The sequence below is a fragment of the Parasteatoda tepidariorum genome, chromosome 3 (assembly GCF_043381705.1).
Source record: "Parasteatoda tepidariorum isolate YZ-2023 chromosome 3, CAS_Ptep_4.0, whole genome shotgun sequence".
NCBI lineage: Eukaryota > Metazoa > Arthropoda > Arachnida > Araneae > Theridiidae > Parasteatoda > Parasteatoda tepidariorum.
In genome coordinates, this window is record NC_092206.1 from 57,637,275 (window position 1) to 57,656,114 (window position 18,840).

Sequence of the window (18,840 nt, forward strand, 5' to 3'; positions counted from 1 at the left end):
CAAGGGTGCTAAACTGAAGTTAACGAGGGGAGTAACAACTCGTTCTATAGATGTTGAAAGTGATCTATCAGAAATGTCAAACATGAGGGGTTGATCAGTCAAAAGTGCCAAATATTCTCGACACCAGTATTGTTAGAGTAAATTCCATTGAACTATTTATTGTTTCAAATAAAATAGTTACTTATTTATTCCGATTTAGACTCGAATTAAATAATTTTAATTTATTATGTAATTAGTTTTTATCAATTTATTATTAATATTTATTGGACGCTTAAGTGTCGGGAATATTTGACTTATCTCTAGTATTAATATTTATTTATATGATGATTATATTTATTTATTTATATTATTATTATGATATATTTTCCTTTAGCCAAGGTATATCTATTTCAATTTTTGGTTAGAAATTAAAATGTTGTAAAATTCAATTTACATGCACTTGTTATAGTTTCACTAAATTCTATCAATACAACTTTCATAAAATCCTTAAAATTTTATTTTTATGCTAAAAGCAAAAGAAGTCAATCTGATTAGTACAGAGAAACGAAATGTACATTTTTGAGCTTTGAATTATTTTGATTTGAAGATGAAGATGAAAACTACTTTTTGTTGTTTGTTTCTGGAATTTGTAACTTCCAGATTTGCATATTTCGAAACGGATTCTAAATGTGTAGTATTGTGATTAGAAAAATATTCCTAATTTATGTTAATTTTCTTGTATTTAAAAAAAAAATCATAATAAAGCCAACAAAAAATATCTCACTAAAGCATCCCAATTTAATCTTACTCTATGCAAAACATCTGGATTATTTGTTCTATGAAATATTTGATGTAAATCAAATTTCATATTTGAAATTAATTATTCATAGTTTCCGAAATTGCAAACCTAAGAATAGACAGTACAATCTACCAAGCATTTGAACTCAAAACATTAACTTCTCAGTTCGAATTCCGCCCTATCCCGATTTGGTGATTAAATTGAACGCCAAAGTATGGAAAGAGAAGTCAGTTTATTAGTTCTGTAAGTGGTATTCATTCAGGCATTTACAAAGAGGACAACAGAATTGTAATTTTGCATTGGACGAGTAATTACTAAGACTACATATCCAAAAGACAAGGGAATTGGGTAGTCCTTTAAATTGGAGCAGAATGTTTTAACTATATGTAGTTTTCATTCTAATCGGTGATATAAACCATGCATATTGATAGTTTGCTTTAACATAGTTACTTGCAAATTCCATACAAAGCATTATTAAAATATACAATTTAAGATTGTATTTGGTTTGTCGGAAACTCTACTCATTATTTTAAAACTATTTTAAACTTTTTAATGCATGAAAGATTGGATTTTTTTTTACTACGTTCATTGAATAATAGGGATTACAAAAGTCGGGGATCTACGAATTTTCTGGAATAGTGATAATTTTATGGAAAAAATTTATGAATTATAATTAGTAAGTAATTATCGAAATGAAGAGATGCCAATAGCATTTTATATTGAAATTTCTTAAGTTTTATAAAGAGATAAAATAATTTCAACTGGTCAGTAAAAATATGTATGGTATTTAAATCTTTAATTGTTAATTTTCCTGTTCATATTGTAACGGTTTACCAGAAATTCTGGTTTTCCAAATTTTACTTCTATTTAGTAAAAAATACAAAGCTGAAAAGTACATCTAACCAAATAAATAGTTTTTATGCTATGCTCTGAAGTTATAAAATCATCGTATTTTTTTGCTAATTTAACTAGCCAATGAGCATTTTGGCCATTCTTTTTTTTCCATTAAAGATATCATTTCATTACGATTTACATCGTAACAAAATATTCTTTCATAAAATTATATTAAAAAGTTTATATTTTACTAACAAAATATTCTTTGTTGCTTGGGAAATATCGACTTTTAAGAGAAAATAAAGATGAATATGAAGTAGTTACGGAGGTTGGTAAACGGTGTAAGCAATGGGCTGAGACTCTAAGTATTTATAAGAAATTTGAGAGTTAACCCCTTGTCGCGATAGCTCCTAGATTCCAGAAAGAGGATAAGTAAACCATATTATTTCTAAACTTCTTTAGCACTCTATATCTCCACTATATTCAATTTTCATGATTCCCAGTTGAAACTCATAAGCGCTTAGTTTGGAAAATTCAGGCACATATGTATCGAATTTAATCAGAATTCAAGAAGAAAATAAACTAGTATTCAACTTTTACGCAACTTAGAATCGTTTATTGCAGAATAATTTATTCGTAATTATTCTTCAATAGTTCAAAAAAAAAATGTGTAATTATCTTTCATTACATTAAAATAAAAGAAAGGTTCAAAATTGAAAATTAGAAAACGATTAAAAAATGTTGCTATATTGAGATTAAAAGTTTGACTCTTACTATTTGTTGAATATTATTTTATTTATTTATTATTCTTATTCTTATTGCTTTTTTATATAAATATTTGGCAAATTACTGTCAATTTTAAGCTGTCAATTGTTTTACATGAACAGTCAGTAAGTCAATCACAATTTAAGAGCTGATTTTTAACAAATTAAAAAATATGAATTAAATTAACAACCGATAGATTTGTGACAAAATCAAACATTACGATTCTAAAGACCAAATGAGACACTTATATATTGCAAGTAATTCTTTAATTTTCCTTTATTATTTATAATAGATAACACGAAAAAACAATTTTTTTCTCCTGTTACGTGAGAGTATTTAACAGATCTTAAATACTTTCGTATCTCTGATTTTTCTCTTCAAGCTAATTCCTCTTATGCTTCTGAATAGGTCATAATAGGGAAGCGCCCCTAGGCGAGTACGACGACATTTTCAGGCACGGATTACTAAACAATTTTAATCCTGATGATGTGTCCTAACTCCTCTAGAAGTTTGTCGCAACATTTACGCGACCTCCTGTTACATACAACGTTTTTAAACATTACGTCGAAAATAGAATAAAAACGTCATTTTAAAAAAAATCTGCAGCTTTAGAAGCAAAACTAATATAAGATTTGAAATCCCCACACCCGAATCAGGCAAGATCAAATATTTGAATGAATGCAACAAAAAATTTGTTCCTCAGTGTTATTAATTCAAATTATTTTGTCAGCGCTAGAGGAAACTGCTACGCCATTCTTTAGAAAATTGTCATAGATATTCAAATCTAGAAGAGAATTATGACTTTTCTTTCATTAATCAGGTTCTTATGCACGTCTGAATGCATTAAGCGGAAAGATAGTGATTAAAGAAAACTTGTTCCCATTCAAACTTATAGACATCTGCTAGATAAATAAAAAATTATTTTATAAAATGTAGGTACAAAATTAATTTATTGCCCTATAATAAGTACGTAAATACAAGTATAATATTAACTACAAGCTCTCATGTAGCAATAATTCATATCAAGAATGTATAAAAAAGAATTATCTGAAATAAATTGATGGCTTATCAGTTACCTCCTTATGTCCTATTTTTAGTGAGTTAATTAGTGTCTTTTTCATAAAAATAAAAGCTTCTATCGAATTAATTTTATTCTATTACCGCAATTAAGCTAACGACCTACCTTTAAGACTTTATAATGATGATGAAGCTAAAAACAGTAAAAAAAGGAAATAGTATTACGAGTCATCTATATATAATATACATGACTCGTATTAAAGCCCATATTGACCATCCGTAAGATATTTGTTATTATAGAAAATTGTTGTTTGAAACATAAGATCACCTTTTTTTTTAATATTAAATCCATATAAGGAAATAAGGGATTTCTAAGCAAAAAAAAATGGTTCACGAATCTCAAGTTTTCTTTCTTTTTATTTTTTTATAAGGAAAAGTTAACTTGTGTTAACGTTCACAGCAATTTTTGCAAGTTAGTTCTGCAATGTAAATATTTTAAGAGATAAAAATTTAAAAAAAAATCATATGATACACTTTTAGATTTCAGCTATAATTTTATCTAACCGTGGTAGACAAACTTGCAGAATTGTGATTCTAATACGACAATAGATTTAGCGTTGAGGTCTTATAAAAAATAATTTTGTATTGACTTTGATACCGTTTAGACACTATCTGCTACGGAAATCATTCTGTCGTATACTTCGAATTTTAATTGCTTTGTTTTTACAGATGTCAATCGAATTCCAAATTTCGCTTTGAATTGAAGAATCATAAGAACCGTCACCGCCACTGTTTCAGATGTCCACTTAACATTAAATTTTGCTTTGTTGCGATAAAACTAAAAAAAAAAGCTTAGAAACTTGATTTTGATTGAAACTTGATATTGATTACACTCTTGTCCATAAATTGAAGATAATTCAGAAACAAGTGGAAATTGAACTCTGAAATAAAGATTTTCCCTGCAAAACTATCACACACATCTTCAAGAATAATATACATATCACGGAATGAAACCTGATGACGTCGATAATACGTCACAATGACGAGAATGTAAGAGAGGGGTACAAAAGGAATGGCGGCAAAGAAGTAAAATTGTTCACAAGCGCCATAACCGAATAATTATGATACAGAGAACGCATGCTGGATGATTTTTTTTGTAGTCGAATTATCGGCCGCCTGTAATATGGGCGTACTCAAATGTAAGAATCCGAGGAACTTGAAATTGCCCGAAGTACCATGTCTAAATTTTAACAACAATTCCAAGAGGATAGAAATGTTAGTAGAAGTTACAATACAGGTCGCTCTTAAGTTACAACACCGAACGAAGACGTTATTTTGCAAAAATCGCCAAATGAAGCAAATAGAAAGCAGCATCCAATCTGTCTTTGCAGTTATCTGCAGCCACGGGTACCACAGTTTCAAGGCAGACCGTGTGCAGATGTTTGGGAAATATTGGTCTAGTATGCTCGTAGACCTGTCGGTTGTCTTCCATTTTCGGCAACCGTTGCCAGAGATTAACCAGGAGTAAAGAACATGCAATGTTGACGTCATCACAGTGTAGAAAAGTCCAGTTTTAGTTTGCAGTTTGATTCATGTCATACATTCATATTTAGAAAGCCAGGTACCCGTTACCATAAGATATCATTCTATGACGCTGTTGTGGTGGTGCAGGATTGCTGGTTTGGGGTATAATTATATTGAGCTTCAGAACTGATATGCGTGTTCAAATAGGAACCATGATAGATCAAATTTATTGGGATCTCATTCTAGCACAATGTGTAGGGGTGCCATTGGCGCAGAATTTATGTTTATGGAAGGCAAACAAATGAAAAACTGAACAAATATCGTAAACGAATCCCTTAAATCTGAGAATATATTTATCATCCTTTCGGAATGGCCTGCACTCTCACCTCACTTCAATCCGATAAGAGTATGTGACGTACATGCTTGGCCGACGAGTTACAGCCCTTCAACTGTTTCCTACATGTTTACTGAAATTTCGAAGACTTTTCCCAATTGGGTACTTGTATTTCCAAGAAAAAGATCACGGATACCCACTTGTGTAACCTTCGACGTCAGTGCCAGCTGATCGTTTATAAGCAAAATGGCGAGTTAAAGTGAGCAAAGTTTCTCCACATAAGTTAGAATATTAATTAACGTAAGTTAATTAACGTAAAGTTAATTAAATACAATATCTTATAGAACAGCGAATTGATAGAAACGTAACTCCTTTTCGTCTGCGTCTTTTACTTAACTTAGATTTATTATTTGTTTATGTATTTTATTGTAGCCGAAATATATTTTTGTTTTGTGTATCTGGAAACTTCGATGCATAATAAATTTATGTTCTACAGGACTTTATGTCTGTTTTTGTGTTAAGTAAGAAATATATATAGAGAGAATTAAAATCTTTGCGAAAGAATATAGAACGCGTCACTTGAGAAAATTGATACTTGACTGACTTGATTTAGTCGAAATAGAATGGAAATAACAGTTGCAAACGTAAACAAATGCCATGTTTCAACAACCAATCAAGATCGACATAGCCACACTACGTCACTTGCAGGTATCCCATTATTACTTGTTGAATTGGAGTTACTGAAGTATTAATTGCAATTAGAATTCTGATTTGTACCATTTTTTTTCACTTTTTAAAAATTATTATTGAGGGAAATGGGCATGGTACCATTTAATAAAATAACAAGTTCAAATTTATTTTTTTTCTTTCTTCGTGTTAATTTTTTTATTTCCAATTTTTTTAAAAATTTTATTCAATGTTTCTATCAGCAGTTTAATTCAAATTACCAACTTGCAGGAATGAAAGTTTTATAAAACTATTTAGAAAAACTCTCATTGGGATTTTGTAATTTTGTGGCTCAGTATTGAAAGTTTTTTCTCGTACAAATTATTTCATTAATTCATATTTTAATAGATTTTGAAATACTTAAAAGTACAAAATTTCCCCCTCTTTCTATTTAATTATTAAAGGAAAGTCACAAATGGGACAAATATTTAGGTGTATGAATTGTATACTTTTTAACTGAAAATAGTGAGTTGTTTTAGATATTTGACGGAGTTAATTTTTGAGTAACTTTTGAAACTTCTCTTAAAAGCTAGTTGTCGGTAAAAATTTTGTTGATTTTGTAATTAAATAAAGTTGATTTTGTTCACTTAACTAATATATTTCCGATTTCATGAATGATTTGAATATGTTTTAGAAAGTTGTCAACATATTTGTTGTATGTAATATGTAATCGGGAAAGACTTTCACCGGTGAATGTCAACAATCATATAGAAGCTATTATAAATGTCCGAAAAATTATGTCTGATCTGATATTAGCTTATTCATTGATATTTTTAATGTTCATTTTGGAAAAACATCAGTTTCGGGAATACCGGGAAAATATATGCCAGACAATAGCACTTAACCCTAAAAAAGTATCAGTGTGGGAAAAACTGGGCAAATATATTCCGGGAGAGAGCACTTAACTTTAAAACACATCAATATCATTGTAGGGAATGCCGAACAAAGTATATAAGGCATTTCGGTTGAAACTTAATTGAAAAAACAAAAAACACCAGTGTGGAAAATACTAGGAAATACCACTGAAATTTAAAAGCAAAACGTCAGCGTTGAGAATACCGGGCAAAGATCTTATTATATATTTTAAAAAACGTAGGGTATAGAATATCGGTTATTATTTCCACACCAAGTATTCCAACACTGATACTTTTCCTAATCTATTATAATTGGACACTAAAATATAGAATAAATATTTAAATATCGAATAATAAGTTAGTATCAAATCAAATCTGGCGTATGCTTTGATATTTACCGAAGGATGGTCTTGAAATTTACTAGTAAAAGTCGATCAAATTTTAGTTAGTTATAGTTTTTTTTGTTTTTTTGGTAAATCCTATCGTGATCGATTTTGGATTTTTATTTTAAATGTGCTCGTTTATATGACATCATAAACAGTATGCAAAAAATTATTTAAAAGTAGAGACATGTAAAATTTAAAGCGTCAATGGAAAATTACGAGAAAAATTTATGCTATGAAAGGATATCATAATAAGATATTTTTAATTGATATCTTTATGATATCAATATTGATATTGGTATGATATCAATGATATCAATTATAAATATATAGATATCAATTATAAATATATGGATATCAATTATAAATATATAGATATCAATTATAAACTAAAATCTGTGAATTTAAAATTATTTAACTTTTTCTCTTTGAAATATGCTTTTGATATTATTTAATATCGTCTATATTATGTAACTTTATATATTCTTTCTTTCTGCTTTAGAATAAGCTTGCATACAAAAATAAGTGATGAGTATAACACTTTAATATTTAAAAATAAATTAGATAAATTTTGAATTTAGTATTGAGGCTCTTTTTTCTTTTGAATAAGCTATTATATTATAAGCTATTAACTCACTTTTTAAGCTTTCTTTTTGCGATATAATTAAATTGCAGAAGTATATAATGTGACAAAAAGTTTAAAACCTGATTATAAAATCTGTGAATTTAGGATTTTTAGTATAAAATTTGTATCATTAAATATGTTAATATTGCTTTTTAGGCTATCCCTTTGCCTCAGATCATAAGTCTGCATAAACATATAATATACCTATATCATTTTAAAACCCGAGAATAAAATAAATATTTCATAGAAGCATCAAAGCGTTACAAATATGCATGCATGATAAAAATAAACCGATTAGAACTATTATGCATTCGCATCACTCAATCCTTAATTGAATTGTTTCGTGAATAATGCATAATTTAGAAAGATAATCCTCAATTTTATTTTCATTGGAAATTTTGTAGTTTTGTCATACTCTTTACAATGTATCTTTATAAGCACTTTAGAGAAGAAAAAAAATGATGTCCACGCTTTTTTCTAAACAGGCAGTAAGTGCTTTAAAAGTATCTGAGAATCCGTTTTATCCCAATTAGAATATAAAACATGAGCCCCATTCGCTCAACTAGATACAATGTAACAAATTTAGATTAACAACAGATGAGATGAATTCTAAACAACTTGTTTTTCATCCTTTGTTTTTTTCGCTTTTTTTTTAATTCCCCCCCTTTTTTTCAGTGCTTGTTTTGTTTTGTTTATTTTTTCATACTATTATTTTACTAATATTCCTTGGTTGCAGGAAACTCGCGTTTAAAAAATTTAACTGGCTTATGAAAATATTAAATTATTTAATTTTAGTCATATAAAAACCAAGGGGGAAGAGCGACTTATGGGGCATAAGTCGCTCTTTTCACAAAAAATGACGATATAATCAACAACTTTTGAAAATGAGTAAGTTTTCACAAATCAGTAACGTAATAAATCGGTTTTCCCCGAGAGTTATTACTCAATGAAGATGAACCGTACTGTTTTAAAAATATTTCCTGCCGGCGCGGAAAGTTGTTTTTTTTCCTTCGAATCAGCATTCATAGACTTATACCATTCTTTTTCCTTAGTCATGTATCAATACATGTATCTTACATTAAATCATTAAATACCGTTCTGCTTTTCATTACGTACAATCCAGCTACTTCATTGAAGCATATCATACTCGCGTGAACGGTCTTCGAATGTTTAAGTATGAGCGAATCTGCTGTCATATTTTCCATAAAGAAAAATGTAGTACAAATCTTTGAACAACATTTAATCTCTTGTTAAAAGGAAAAAAACTATCCAAAAATAATTTCAACACGACTAAATTTCTTCAACAGCAGAGATTATCATTGAATTAGGGGCGGCTTCGCAAATATTGTTGTTTCTTTGGCATAAAGCAGTTTTTTCTATGAAAGCTGATGTTATTAGTCACTTAAAATATACTAAAAAGATGCCTTTAAGATGTCTTCAATGTTCTTAAAATATATTTAAAATGTACTAAAAAGAATTCCTTAGTTTATTAAAATATTCATTGGCTTCAAAAATAAGAAAATGGTATTATCATCATATTTTTTGAAGCAGAGGAAGTTTTTAATCAAGTATATATTTGCGCTTCAGTTTCTAGGGATTATTTATTTAAAAAGAATTCTGCTTGTATTTTTTTTCTCCTATTTCTTTTTAGAAACATGATATGGATTTAACAACGTATTAAATGATTAAGATAAAATAAATTGAGATTCCAAAAAAAAAATATATATATATCGTCTGCTGCTAAAAATATATTGTCTGCCGATTAATCAATAAAAATATTCTTGTGCTTTTCTTAATATTCAAAACAGTTCTGGCAAAACTCGCTTTCGTCTATTTATTTTTTATAAAAAAAATCCTTTTCAATATTAACGAAAGAAAAAAAAATCTTGAAATTATTAACCCTTTTTTTTTCTTCCTATATCTTTTTCCCTTTCACTGAAAACGGTCATTCTTTTATAAACGTAATTTTATGACTGGTTTTGTCTTATGAATGAACCAGTTGTCTGACCTTGAGAAATTTTGATCTAGCAGATTGAAGACCGTTTGGTAATTTCAGAAGACTTCTTAAATAGAGATGCATTTTTTTTTTCTCCTTCCAAATCCTTATTATTCTGATCATTAAATGCTAGTACGGCTTTCACGATCTATCTCCATCTGGTTCTGGCAATTATTCTTATTTTTGTTTAAAGTTTCGTTTGATTCTCATTAAAAATTATATAATCAGATTTCAATTTAACGGTTGAGCATCAAATACAACTCAGATTCTTTTAATTGAGGAATGAAGATTTTAAAATTTTAATTTCCTTTAATTATTTTTCTCTTTAATTGTTTACTAATCTGCTTATACCAAAAGAAAAAAAAACTGTCATAATTACGATAATCAAAGGGGATAAATGTTTCAAGCAACATTTAGGAAATAATTATATTTTCATTATTTCTTTCTAGGGAGGCGAAATTCCGTTTAACGACAATTGTTCAATTGTTCAATTCAATCAAGAACGATTGTTCTTAAGGAAAAACTCTTCATGGTGGTTTAAACTGATATCGTCATCTAACATAGAGTTCTAAGCAAAATTTGAGTCTGTATATATTTTTTTAAGTATGAGAAATTGTATTAACTATAAATTTCCTTTGACGATAACATCGCGATATATTTTATTTGTTGCGAACTTGAAACGATTGAAATTTGCATTGTCATCGGAAACGGACCTCCGGTTGAGGATCTGAATGCTCTAACGAGTCGGGAAACGGACTGAATTTTTATTTCTTGATTCCTTTTCTGCATACCAAAAACAAGTTAATAAAAACGGATTTTTTTAAATAATTTTTTATTTTACAACCGTCGTTGAACAGCCGACCCAATTTTGGGTTTACAACTACCGATGTTTAACTCCGAAGTCTTGTAATTTCGAACCCAATCCAGAAGACAAGGAAACTCCTGGATCAAGTATTGGGAGAAATTTACCTTCGTGGAGGACTTCTTGTTGGAACTAACTGCGTTACATTGGGAGGAAAACCACGAACACCTCCAACCGTTAGCCTGAGGGCTGTACCCCATGATCCGTCAACCACTGGGGTATTTTACTTCAACACTGTGGTCAGTACAAGCGGGATGCGGAATTCGTATCGAATAGCCATAGCTGGGATTCGAACCCGGTTCACCTCAATGGAAGGCGAACACTCTATCCGCTGAGCTGTCACGGCTTCATAAAAACGGATTAAGTAATAAAAAAAAGTCTAAGGAATTTTTTAACATTTAAGAGAAAACTAAGAACAAGAGTGATCGTCGACAGCCGCCGATAAGTTTTAAAGGCCTACAAATTGTAGGCATTAAAACATATTTACTAATCACAAATTGATTTTTCCTTTCACTGACTCAAGTCATGGATTAGTAAAAAATGTGAATAGACTATGCAAACTTTAGTATAAATTACATAGGTTTTTGAAGATATGAAAGTAAAAGTGGTGATACATCCGTTAAAGTTTTATAAAGAATAATTAGTCTACTAAAATATTCTCGACTTTATTTAATATTTCACCCTTTTCAAGTACATGATATTCAAATTTAAAAGAAAAATAACTGAATGTGTTTAAAAAAATTTTTTTTATCAACAACTATTCTATTTCGATATTATATTTAATTAGATCAATATTTATTTGAAATTCAAAGTTTAACATAGTTTCTTTCTACCTGTTTTTATAGATGTAAAAGCGTAAACTGTTGTTAAAATTTTCAATCTTTCTTTCCAACTTTTAAGTTATTTTCCAGTTACATTTTCTATAAGCAAAAATGTTGTAATTTGCTTTCATTATTGTTTTTAAGACATTCATATAGAATAATTTAACACAAGAAACATTTATTGCTCATGCCTTTGATGTTAAATATTTCTTTTAAATGTTCAAAGATTCATGACTTTATTGAAAAATGATTCAGTACATAAATGACGCTATTTTTAAAATAACTTTTCTATTTGGATCATCATGTTACTTTAAGTTAATAAACTGCCATACAACAGTATTTTGTAGTTTTATAGTTTGAAACTTAAATTTAACATACACTGAAAAAAAAAACTCTAAATTCTACAAAAGAAAACTATATTTTTCAAAGAAAATAACTGCTAAAAGAAAAAAAAAACTGTTTTTTTTTTTTCGTGATTCGAGCACTGTAAAAAATTCCTCTTCTTTTTACAGATTTTCTCTAGATTTGACGGTTTAAAGCTGCTTGGTAGGTAAAACGGTTTTCTCTGTTTCTCATCCTAATCATAAACGGATTAAGACCGTCAATTCAAATTCTAGCTTTTGCATGCAGTTTTGCTTATCTTTTTTTCAAATCGTTTTATGATTATTTTCTTTACTTGCTTTTATTTTCTATCAATTATTTTATGGATATAACATTGTAGAAATAAAACTAAACTGCAATTCGATTTAATTTTAAAATTCGTACTCTACCGGATGATTATATTTCTGAAATATAATATTAATATTATATATAATATTTCTTTCCAGACAGTTTCCAGACATTTTTATACGGGTAGGTGGCGAAAGTTTTAATCGCTTTTACACTTAAATATTATTTCAAGAAGTAAAATTTTTAAGATAAAAACAGTTAAAGATTTTTCTGCATATTGCATACTTTTAGAGTTGCCGTAACTCAAAGGACAGGGCTCACGCCTTCCAACTACGCGACCCAGGATCGAACCCCAGAGTCGACAGGTCGTACAAATGCTGCTCTCCACTCACACCGTTCATATTGCTAATATAGTTATTTTATAGAATTTTTAGTTAAAATAACAGAGTTTGTTTATTAAAATAACGAGTTCGTTTGTTTCAGTAGCAGTACTTATCAGAGCGTCTGTTTTTAAATAACAGTATTTTACAGCTAAATAAACTGTATTATACTGACACACCAGCTAACATTTATTTCCGTACATTTAACAGATTTTTTACAGTGTGTTTTTTTACGCAAAATTTCAGTGAATAAGTTAGCGAAACATCACATTTATCTATCAGATATCTTAACAAAGAAAAGTACGTATCAGCGATCGATAAGTATTAATTATTGGTTTAAAATTGACTTTAAGCAGCATAATACATGAAGTCATATATCACTCAAAAGATATGGAAGCTTTATAAAGCTGCCATTATAACCATGATTAAAAGCCGTCATTTAGGATAAGACAACCTTAAAGGGGCTTGAGTTAAGCCTAATGCTGTAATGTAGTGCAGTTGCCCATGATGCTCTATGCCTCCCACATTTCGGACTTGCATTATTACAAGGACTCTCAACCCCTCCTCCCCTTTACCATTCTGTCCTAACTCAGGTTATATATCGCCCTTTCCTATACTGTAGTAGTTTGGGCCTATAGCTAAAGGCCAGTTTATGAACAGAGTGCAGATATATAACAGTAACGCAGGAATATTGTGGAAATATCAGTGATACACAGTGGTTGTGAGAGCCGAAGTCTATGGAAAGTGCAACCAGTAAGTAAGTACTAAGTCTTTTTTCTTCTTAAAATTCTTTTCTACAGAACTAAAAAAGTATTAATTATCAACATTATTGAAAGCAGTTATGTAGTTTCACCGATTACTGTGGAATTTATCGAAAAAGAAATGTATATACACTGCAGCTTTTCAAATATTTTTGAACTTTTCAGCATATATACCCCCAAAAAAAACAGGAATTATTTTAATAATGAATGAATGATGGAATTCTATTTAGTGTCCTTCGAGATTATCGACACTATGTATTTTAATAAATTTAAGCATCTAAATTTTATACATATATTGCTAAAAATGAGCGAAACAAAAGGATAGAAAACAAAATTCAATTAGCATTTTGTTAGCAAGGATTTGTGTTATCATTAAAACCATAAGACTACTATTGCAAATTTTGTTACGATTTGTTGAAGAGAAAAAAACCATTTAGATCTTTAATAATTATTTACTCATATTCTTGTATTTATATATGTGAAATCTATAAACACTATTCTTTTTCTATTTAGAATAATTTTATTTTCGAGTTTTTCTATTTACAAAATCAAGCTTATTTGTTGTCTCATCGTGCTAATCACTGACTGATGATGTTAGTTTCAGAAAGGGTAAATAATTAAAGACTGGTGGAGAAGAACGATCATGAAAGATGATTCGGAGAAAAATTGCTTTTCCCGCGGACTAGAAGGGTTTTACCACAGTATGACCCATCTTCACTCTGTAATAACTCCCGGGAAGAACCGATTTTTCACGTTATTACTTTGTCATAACTAAGTAATCCTAAAAATGCATTATGTGCCAATCCCAACGTTATTTTTTTTAAAAAAATAATCTCTTGATCTTCAATTATTATTTTAAAAAAAAAACATTTGCTGTTTTGATAAATATTTAAATACAAATGGTAGATAAAAATAATTCTTCAGTTTTAAAATAATGTATTCTCTATAAGAACAGTTATAAGACTTCTACCTATGAAGAATTTTATTTTTATTTGTAAACTTGTATATACATTTCAATTACGAGGAGACATTTTGATTGATAGTCATAAGCGACCTTTACTGACAAAAAGATCTTTAAAATTTGTATTTAAAATCTTATATTTTGTAAAAATTATTAACAAAAAAGCAAATGTAAATTGTAGAAGAAAAAATCGTTCATTGTACATAAAAATTTTATTTTTATTCCCCTACAGCAAAATTTAAATCAGCTTTTATTCCGCCTTTTAGGAATTTATTAAATTAATTGTAAACCACATTTACTTATTGTTTTAAAAAAACATTTAGTATTTGAAGAAAATCATAAAACAAATTACCATTTCCTTTTTCTAACTTTTCATATGATTCAATCCTTAATTTTAAAACTATATTATCAGAATCATGAATTTGGCGTAGAAGTTCTTATAGGTTGATTGTGGCAATATAATATAATATAATATAATATAATATAATATAATATAATATAATATAATACATAATGTTACGTATAACATGTAATCAGGCAGTTGGCTAAAAAAACTACAAAATACAGAGTTGGGGGCCAACATTAACATATCCAGTTTTATATAAATTTGGAAAATATTAAGATTCTGATTGAAAGCATTGAGAATAAGTTATCAATGTATAATCTTCCTCTACAGATAATAAGAATTATTGTAAATAAATTTAAGCAAATTTATTTATTAGATTACAAAGTAAATTATTGTAAATTTGTGGACACATAACAAGAAAAGCACCATAAATTGACATTTAACCAAAAAGTAACTTTCACTAATATTCAGAAAATAAAATGTGAAACAAATCTATGTAATTACTATTGCTAGAAATTTGAAATTTAAATTTTTTTTTTCCTTTATCTTGTCAACTTGTGATTTTTTTTTCTCTTTTAGCTTGTACAAATTCATTAGTAATTACATTTCACTTCAAACTTTGGTCCCATTACATTAATAGAACTTTCATACTTTGAGAAAGGCTAAAAACTAGATCAGCAATTTTCTGTCAAAGAACATGGCTTAAAAAATAATTTGTAATTTTTTTTTAATGTTTTTCAGTATTTTAGATAGTTCAGGGGGCAAGTTCTTCGGGGGCTACTTTTGGCCCGCTGGTCATAGTTTGTGCATTCCTGCTTGCAATTGTTTTAAAATATCTACATTAAGGTATCCGACAATATTTTTTATATATACTAATATAAAAGATTAAAAAACTAGTTTATTAGTTTTATTATGTGTAAAAACTCATAAAACTGGCAAAAATGTATTATTATTATTTTTAATGGCCATTTTTAGGTAAAAATAAGGCATTTATTTGCATAGAGGCTGAACACTGTAAAAAAAATTTCCATCCCCTAAAGCTAAAAATCCTTTGAGAATTTTATTGAGAAGACTATGTAACTATGTTTTGAATCATTATTTAAAAAACAAGTGCATATACTACTAAGTTAGGGATAAATGTAGTTAAAAAAGTAAATTCGTAAACATTTAACATGCATGAAAAATGAAATTCTACTTTTTTTCTCTTAGTCTGTAGTTCAAACTACTACTATAGTTGCACTAGTCAGATACCTTAAGATGCAAAATTAGGGTGCAATTTTCTTTGAAGTTCTCTGTAAATCTGGTTAAAAAACTAAAATAAAAAATTCCCTCTTTGCTCTGAAATAATCTAAAAAGCAAATGATTTAACAGAAGTGTAAAAAAAAATTATGTCATCTAAGTTTGGGTCTTAATTACAAACTAAACGGAGTTTGAGTAAAAATATATTTAATGATAAAGATTTTCCTACAAATACTAATAACTAAATATTGAAGAGTAAGTAAGAAAGAATTTAAAACGAAGTAAATGGCAAACGTAGCTTACAGGAGCAATTTAGTTCAAGCGTGAAACAGAAAATGACAAATGAATCCTAAGAATAGAGTGGGGCTCAAAATGTGACAACTCAGTTAAATTAATGAAGGTATCGTGAGAGTTAAGTCTTGACTGTGCAACTGTTCTTTTTGGAACGAAGTGTTAACGAACTTTTAATCTCGCTATAGAAAGAGGGGGTACTCGGAATCTTAATTTAAATATCCAAAATTAAAAGCCATTGCTAAGCTTTTTTCCCCTTCTTTTTTCCTTTAGATGCATTCTCATATCTATGCATTCCTGAAGGCTGCAGGATAAACTAACATTTTTGGAATCAGATAGTATTAAAACTTGCTATTCTACGAAATATTTTAAATCGACGCCTATATATTAGATTGGTTTTTATATAAATGGGCCAATCAATGCTTTTTTAAAGAAAGAAAGAGGACATTATACCTTAAACAGTTATTTTTAACAATTGTATTCCGATTAAAATGCTTGAATCCATGTTCTGGTTTTGTTTACTTAATCAACAATAATAAATATTGAGTATTCTAAAAATAAAAAGATTAAAACCTTGCCTCAAATTAGGTAGCTAATATGATATTTCATAATATTTAAATTATTATAAGAATGACCTATAAAATTGCAAATAATGTCTCAAAATATACCTTGTGGTAATTGTGTCAGTTACAAGATTTGCAAACTTCTTTTAGTTTAGTTTTTTAATGAAAATCTTTAAAATTTCTCATAATTTTAAGGAGTTTAAAGCAGCTTAAAAGTTTGAAATATAAATTGTTTTAAAACTTATAAATCATTTCATAGTGTTTTTGATGCTAATTGAGTAACATAATTCGGTTCTTTTTCACTTTAAAATCTTTTCAAACATGAGTAATTAAAATGTAGCTCAAATTTCATTGACTATTTAGATGTGAAAGTTTTTTTTGTAAGCCTTGACTTTACACATGGCTAAAAGGGAGAAGAAAGAGTAAGTGTTGAAATTATTATATTTTGTTACAATTTTAATACAATTTTAAAATTAACATTAATTTAAAAGCTTGCAGGAAAAAAATAGTAGAAGATTACCGTTTCTCTAAGCTAATACATACAGTGGAAATATTTAACATGAGAAACAGCTTTTTCTTAGAAATAAGCAATAATGAAAATAGGATGAAAATTGCTATCTTTTGATAAATATTAATTCGATAATTCAATTTAATCATACTTTAAAAAATACCTGATCTTGTTAATATAAAAGCCTGATGGAACTCCATCGACAGGAATTCTTTCACACAATATTTTATCGAAATTTTTTTACGGTTTTTGATAGAGCACTAATCTTGATATTTAAAAAAAAAAAAAAAAAAAAAAAAAAAAAAAAAAAAAAAAAAAAAAAAGCAATTTTAATTTTTTTTCAAATTTCAGAAAGAATGAAATCCTCGTACTGTTTATTCTATTTTTTGATAGAAATTAAAATTTTTATTTTTTTATCTCTACAGATGCACTGTGAAAAATACCGGATCAAATTACGGTGAAATTCATTTTTACCGTAAAGTCTTAGATCGTAATTTTTACACCTATTTAATTAGAGTGATGCAGGGACTTTACGTTTATTAATGTAAAAATTACGGTTTATAAAATTTTATGTTCCGGTAATAATGGATTTTATGGTAAAAAGTACCGTCACTTTGAATGCCGGTGCTTTTCGCAGTAATTTGATTAGGAATTTTTTACAGAGTGCACTTTTTTCTTATTTTTACTAAATTTCGGTTCAGATGTTTAAAAACTCGCATTGAAATTCTTATGTACGATTATTTCGCAATATTTTACAGTTTCTTTGCAATTTTCACTAATTTAATCCGTGGTTCAAATGAGCACTTCCAAATTTATCCTGTACCATTAGGTGCCGCTATGTCTAACGGCAATATTTCTTTAGAATTATAGCATTTAGTAGAATAAAAGATTTTGTACAAAAAATTAATTAGTTTTATATTTATAGCTTGTTTTTGATACTTCCCGTCAAAGCTCCCATATTAGGTGATGAGCAGGGAGGTCGTTATCAACTACCTGTTGTAAATTATTTGAATCAGCTTTAGACAGGTGTTGAAGATGACTTACTTCTAAAGATTTTCCACAATTTTTAAGGATTGTGTTCGACAAAGTGAATGGGGAAAAAAATTTCATTCTATTTTCAGCATAAAATTTAAATACTTAGTATTTTTCATTCTCATAAAAAATAATGTAAAATTTTCGGAATTTATATTTAGTAATACAGTAAGATAATTTAAATAAATCCCTGACGGGGAAGCAGGAAAAAAATAAAGAGTAGTTTTTCCCATAGCGGGAGCTTTGGCTCTTAATGGTTTTAAGGGCTTTCTTCCAATATATAGGGAAACAATAAATAAAAAGTTGCTTTTGTCGTTGCCGCTGTCTCAAAAAATTTTAATCCCGCGCCTTTCACTCTTATTGCACAAAAGCTAATAAAAATATACGAGACTATATTAAAAAAGCTATTAAAAATAGGAGACTATATTAAAAAAACTATTAAAAAATAGGAGACTATATTAAAAAAGCTAATAAAAGAAATAGGAGACTATATTAAAAAGCTATTAAAAAATAGGAGACTATATTAAAAAAGCTACTAAAAAATAGGAGACTATATTAAAAATGCTATTAA

The 18,840-nt window shown here is 28.4% G+C and overlaps 1 long non-coding RNA gene across 1 annotated transcript in view; it reads left to right on the forward strand.

The window, feature by feature from the left end:
• The first annotated feature begins 13,199 nt into the window (after positions 1–13,199).
• The window catches only part of LOC107436714 (uncharacterized), a 108,952-nt gene continuing 103,311 nt past the window's right edge, over positions 13,200–18,840 (forward strand). The window contains exon 1 of the long non-coding RNA XR_011636418.1: positions 13,200–13,325. This is a non-coding gene — a long non-coding RNA (uncharacterized lncRNA). The remainder of the gene's footprint in view (positions 13,326–18,840) is intronic.